The sequence below is a fragment of the Coenobita brevimanus genome, chromosome 114 (genome assembly GCF_032717465.1).
Source record: "Coenobita brevimanus isolate Jiangsu-jjx chromosome 114, ASM3271746v2, whole genome shotgun sequence".
Classification (NCBI taxonomy): Eukaryota; Metazoa; Arthropoda; class Malacostraca; order Decapoda; family Coenobitidae; genus Coenobita; species Coenobita brevimanus.
The window spans coordinates 3,259,162-3,266,007 of record NC_137067.1 but is presented as its reverse complement, the minus strand read 5'-3'; positions in this window follow the sequence as shown (position 1 = coordinate 3,266,007).

The following is a 6,846-nucleotide window of genomic DNA, read 5'->3' as shown; positions in this document are numbered from 1 at the left end:
ACTACTACTGTGTGTGTGTGTGTACTAAATAGCCATAACCAATATTCTTACAATCCACGAGAAGAGGAGGTTGGAAGGAAGAGGAAGAGGAGGTAGGAAGAGGAAGAGAGTCAAACGAGGACCTAAAATACCTGGCTACGAAAATGAGCTCCTTAACACCTGTTCCTTAGCGATTTATTCCTGGGTACAGCTGCTTAATATCGTTTTGTAAGCGATTTATGCAGAGTGTGATACTGGACGGATTTAGGTGACAGAAAGGGATGGCCAGGTTTAACATGCAAAATAAATCGCCTAGGAAGAGGTGTTAGGGAGCTATAAGAACTCAAGATATGGAATAGATGGAGTGATAGATAGAATGATAGATATGAGTAGATTGTGAAGTATGCAGATTTTCCTCTCTCTCTCTCTCTCTCACCTATTCGCCTCCCTCCCTCCCTGCTACCCTGCTTCCTCCCTCTTTCTCTCCCTCTCCCTCCCTCCCTCGTTTCTTCCTCTCCTTTTCCTCCCTCTCTACTACACCATTCTCTCCCTCCCTCCCTCCCACATACTACCTCCTTCCCTCCCTCCCCTCTCTCTCTCCCTCCCCATTTTCTCTCCCTCACTCTCTCTCACCTATTTCCTCCCTCTATCTCCCTCCCTCTCTCTTTTCTCCCTCTCCTCTCTCTACCACTCCATTTTCTCCCTCCTCCCTCCCCATTCTCTCCCTCCCTCCCTCTCCCTCCATCGCCCGCGGCACTGAGTGGGGCTGTAATGAGCATAAGGACTGTTCTTTTTCCTGTGCTGGGGGGGTCCGGTGCCCCCTAGAACCCCCCCCACCCGTGTGTGTGTGTGTGTGTGTGTGTGTGTGTGTGTGTGTGTGATAGAACTGACAGGAAAGCAAGCAGTTAACAGGTTTATTAGGCAGTGAGAGAGAGAGAGAGAGAGAGAGAGAGAGAGAGAGAGAGAGAGAGAGAGAGAGATCCTATCTTTCTTAACTCTTATTATATATTACTATTAATGTTAAGGCCTGTAAATCTATGCAACTCTCTCTCTCTCTCCCTCTCTCTCTCCCCCTGGTCGATAGCCTCACCCAGGGCTACGAATCAATCCAAAAATACAAAAGGCAAAACTCACAAATCGATAAAGGGAGAAATAATAGATAAACAGGAGGAGGAGGAGGAGGAGGAGGAGGAGGAGGAGGGTGGTGGTGGTGGTGGTGGTGGTGGTGGTGGTGATGATGATGATGATGATGATGATGATGATGATGGTGGTGGTGGTGGTGGTGATGATGGTGGTGGTGATGATGGTGGTGGTGGTGATGGTGGTGGTGGTGGTGGTAGTGGTGATGATGATGATGATGATGATGATGATGATGATGATGATGGTGGTGGTGGTGATGATGGTGGTGGTGGTGATGGTGGTGGTGGTGGTGGTGATGATGATGATGGTGATGATGATGGTGGTGGTGATCATTCTCTCTCTCTTCCATCCCTTCATCGTCAGCTGATCTCCACCTCTCCCCCCCCTTCACCACCACCCCCCTCACCACCTTGGGATTGGCTGGCGCTGTGGTGATGACTAAGTAGTGAAGATGGTGATGATAGGAGTATTGTGATGACCCGTTTGCATATCTCTCTTTAGGCCAGGCTCTATATCTATCTATCTCGTCTATCTATCTATCTGTCTATCTATTAATATCTATTTTTGGTCTGCCTCGCTATCGGTCTGTCTGTCTGTCTGGCACTCTCATACATTTATAGTTAGAGAGATGCATGGATTTTGTGTGTGTGTGTGTGTGTGTGTGTGTGTGTGTGTGTGTGTGTGTGTGTGTGTGTGTGAGAGAGAGAGAGAGAGAGAGAGAGAGAGAGAGAGAGAGAGAGAGAATGTGATAATTTCTGCATCTCTCTCTCTCTCTCCCTGTGTGTGTGTGTGTGTGTGTGTGTGTGTGTGTGTGTGTGTGACAATTTCTGCATATAAACCTCTCTCCGTGTGTGTGTGTGTGTGTGTGTGTGTGTGTGTGTGTGTGTGTGTGTGTGTGTGTGGACGTGTAGGTAAGAGAGGTCAAGGGTGACAGTCACGGAGGTGTGAAATGAGGAAGGGGAGGAGACAAGAGAAAGGGAGAAGGGAGGAGGAAGAGAGAGAAGGGAGGAAAGGGAGGAGGGAGGGAAGGGAGAGGGAAGAGGGAGGGAAGGGAGAGGGAGGAGGGAGGACGGAGGGAAGGGAGAGGGGGGAGAGAGGGAAGAGAAAGGGAGAGAGAAGGAAGGAAAGAGAAAGGGAGAGGGTGAAGGGAGGAGAGAAAGGGAGGAAAGAGAAAGGGAGAGGAGAGGAAAGGAGAGACTGCAGGAAGAAAGCAATGATGATGATGATGATGATGAGGAGGAGGAGGAGGACGGAGGGAAGGAAGGATGGAAGGAAGGGAGAGAGAGAGAGAGAGAGAGAGAGAATGGTGAAGAGGAAGGAGGAAGAGGAGGAGGAGGAAAAGGAGGAATATAGGAGGTAGGGAAAGGGGAGAGGGGGAGAGGAAGGGGGATGAAGGAAGAATAGGGCGGTAAGGTAGGGAGGGGAGGGGAGGGGAGGGGAGGGGAGGGGAGGATAACCGCACCCAACCCACAACTAGTATCGGAAATCGGTGAGTGCAGATAGGAGGGGAGGGGAGGGGAAGAGTGGGGAGGGGAGAGAAGGGAGGGGAGAGAAGGAAAGGGAGAGAAGGGAGGGGAGAGAAGGAAAGGGAGAGAAGGGAGGGAAGAGTGGGGAGGGGAGAGAAGGGAGGGGAAGAGTGGGGAGGGGAGAGAAGGGAGGGGAGAGAAGGGAGGGGAAGAGTGGGGAGGGGAGAGAAGGGAGGGGAAGAGTGGAGAGGGGAGAGAAGGGAGGGGAAGAGTGGAGAGGGGAGAGAAGGGAGGGGAAGAGTGGGGAGGGGAGAGAAGGGAGGGGAAGAGTGGAGAGGGGAGAGAAGGGAGGGGAAGAGTGGAGAGGGGAGAGAAGGGAGGGGAAGAGTGGAGAGAGGAGAGAAGGGAGGGGAAGAGTGGGGAGGGGAGAGAAGGGAGGGGAAGAGTGGGGAGGGGAGAGAAGGGAGGGGAAGAGTGGGGAGGGGAGAGAAGGGAGGGGGAGAGAAGGGAGGGTAAGGATGGGGAGGGAAGAATGGAGGGAAGGAGAAACGAAGGAAAGGAGAAAGGAAGAGGAAGGAAAGGAGAAAGGAAGAGGAAGGAGGAGGAGGGATGGGAGAGGAGAGGAGAAGAGAGGGGAGGAGAGGGGAGGGGAGGAAGAAATACATGAGACGGGAAAGGAAGGAAGGAAGGAAGAGAGAGAGAGAGAGAGAGAGAGAGAGTCACCGAATTATTTGTGAGCATTAGACTTAGAATGAGTCGAAAGATGTAAGATGTTAAGTAAGAGTAGGTAAGAGAATAAGGGTAGATAGATTAAACAGGGGCAAGTAGACTCTCTCTCTCTCTCCCTCTCTCTCTCTCTCTCTCTCTCTCTCTCTCTCACGCCATTCGCTAATTTCCTCCACTCTTCCATTTCACCCTCCCTCCTAATCTGCTCTTTCCTCCCTCCCTCCCTCCCTCCCTCCCTCCCTCTCTCTCTCCCTCCCTCCCTCCCTTGTTATTAATAGAAAAATTCAAACCCTTCCTTTCCCCTCTCTCTCTCTCCCTCCCCCTCCATCAGAAAGGGAGGGAGGGAGGGAGGAAGGGAGGAGGAGGAGAATGGGAGGGAGGGAAGGGGAAGGAGAAAGAGGGGAGAAGAGAAGGAAGGGAGGGGGAGGAGAGGGAAGAGTAGAGAGGGAGGAGGAGAGGGAATGAGAGAGAAAGAGGGGGAAGGAGGGAGAAAGGGTGAAGGGAAGGAAGGAGGGGGAAAAGGGTGAAGGGAAGGAAGGAGGGAGAAAGGGTGAAGGGAAGGAAGGAGGGAGAAAGGGTGAAGGGAAGGAAGGAGGGAGAAAGGGTGAAGGGAAGGAAGGAGGGAGAAAGGGTGAAGGGAAGGAAGGAGGGAGAAAGGGTGAAGGGAAGGAAGGAGGGAGAAAGGGTGAAGGGAGGAAAGATGGAAATGAAAAAAGGGAGACTGAAAAGGGAGAAAGGGAAGGAGAGAAAAGATGAAGAGAGGGAGGGAGAGAGAGGGAGGGAAGGGAGAGAAAGAATGGGAGGGGGAGGGAGAGAGACAGGAGGAGGAAGTAAGGGAAAGAAGGAATAAGGACGGAGGGAGGGAGGGGGAGGAAAGGGAGGGAGGGAGGGAAGGGAGGGGCCTCATATGTTGTAATTAAAAGGCGCCTCATTGGATCATCACCCTCTCTCTCTCTCTCCCTTTCTCTCTCTCTCTCCAGCATTCCTATTTCCTTCCTTCATCTTTCTTCCTCACTTCATTCTCCCTCTCTCTCTCTCTCATCATTCTTCCTCTCTTCACCATTATCATTCTCACTTGTCTGTCTGTCTGTCCCCCCGTCTGTCTGTCTGTCTGTCTGTACACTGTATCTGTCGGTTCTGTCTCTCTCTCTCTCCATTCTATCTCACTGTCTATCTTTTCAGTCTCTCTCTCTCTCAGGGGAAGGTAAGAGGGAGGGAATGGTGATGGAGGAAAACAGAAACGAGAGAGAGAGAGAGAGAGAGAGAGAGAGAGAGAGAGAATAGGAAGAAGAATAACAATTATAATAATAAGCGGTGCCAAGGCCCAGCAAACCCGTGCCTGGCAGTCATTTTAGTGGTGAGGTATAAACACAACAGGATATCTAGTCAAAGATGTCACATATCAACTTTGTAGTAAATCGGGTGAAAATTGACGATTTTATGCCCATTTGAAATTTTAGACCCGACCCACCTGACACTGACCCCCCTACCGCTAACTGGGGATGACCCCCCTGATGTACTGAGGCATGTTATAGGACCCACCTGACACTGACCCCCCTACCGCTAACTGGGGATGACCCCCCTGATGTACTGAGGCATGTTATAGGACCCACCTGACACTGACCCCCCTACCGCTAACTGGGGATGACCCCCCTGATGTACTGAGGCATGTTATAGGACCCACCTGACACTGACCCCTACTGCTAACTGGGGGTGACCCCTGATGTACTGAGGCATGTTATAGGACCCACCTGACACTGACCCCCTACCGCTAACTGGGGTGACCCCTGATGTACTGAGGCATGTTATAGGACCCACCTGACACTGACCCCCTACCGCTAACTGGGGGTAACCCCCTGATGTACTGAGGCATGTTATAGGACCCACCTGACACTCACCACCCTACCGCTAACTGGGGGTTGACCCCACTGATGTACTGAGGCATGTTATAGGACCCACCTGACACTGACACCCCAACCGCTAACTGGGGGGACACCCAGATGAAGTAATGAGGCATGTTATAGCACCCACCTGACACAGACCCCCCTACCGCTAACGGGGGGTGACCCCCCTGATGTACTGAGGCATGTTATAGGACCCACCTGACACTGACCCCCCCTACCGCTAACGGGGGGGTGACCCCCTGATGTACTGAGGCATGTTATAGGACCCACCTGACACTGACTCCCTACCGCTAACTGGGGGTGACCCCCTGATGTACTGAGGCATGTTATAGGACCCACCTGACACTGACTCCCTACCGCTAACTGGGGGTGACCACCCTGATGTACTGAGGCATGTTATAGGACCCACCTGAGACTGACCCCCCTACCGCTAACTGGGGGTGACCCCCCTGATGTACTGAGGCATGTTATAGGACCCACCTGACACTGACACCCATACCCCTAACTGGGGGTGACCCCCTGATGTACTGAGGCATGTTATAGGACCCACCTGACACTGACCCCCCTACCGCTAACTGGGGGGTGACCCCCCTGATGTACTGAGGCATGTTATAGGACCCACCTGACACTGACTCCCTACCGCTAACTGGGGGGTGACCCCCCTGATGTACTGAGGCATGTTATAGGACCCACCTGACACTGACCCCCCTACCGCTAACTGGGGGTGACCCCCTGATGTACTGAGGCATGTTATAGGACCCACCTGACACTGACTCCCTACCGCTAACTGGGGGTGACCCCCTGATGTACTGAGGCATGTTATAGGACCCACCTGACACTGACTCCCTACCGCTAACTGGGGGTGACCCCCTGATGTACTGAGGCATGTTATAGGACCCACCTGACACTGACTCCCTACCGCTAACTGGGGGTGACCCCTGATGTACTGAGGCATGTTATAGGATGCAGATTTGAAAGATGCACCTTTAGGTTTAGGTTTCATGTCGATATGACGTATTGGAAAGGGCGAGAATGCGATATTTTAAAATACATTTTTGGGTCAGCAGCCTGGCCCTTGACCCAACTTGGCCAGACATTTAACCAGGGGATCAGAAGGGCATAACCCATCATCCCTGTAATTTTAGTCAAAATCGCACAAATAGTTTTCGCGTAAAGTTAACAGACAGCCAGACAGACGTACAAACAGACAAACCGAGTGAAAACGATACCCGTCCCCGAGCCCCTCAGGGGCGGGAACGGATACTACTACTACTACTACTAATAATAATAATATGAAGAAGAGGCGAGAGGGGGGAGGGGCGCGGACCCCTAATTCCGGGCAGCCCCCAACTCCAAAATCACAAGCGTTTCATATTTTTGTGACAATATCTCCAGGCGAGGTGGGGACAAAGACCTCACCCCCCCCTCCCTCTCTACCCCTTCATTCTTCTTCTTTCCACAACTGTTCTTTCTTTCCTTCCTACATTCTCTCTCTCTCTCTCTTCCAATGCTCTTCTACCCTTCGTTCTTCCCCTCCCCTTCCCTCCCCTCCCTCCCACCTTTCTCTCCCTCCATCCACCCTTTCCATTTCCTTCACCTCCTTCCCTCTTTCCTCCCTTTTCTTCTCCCCT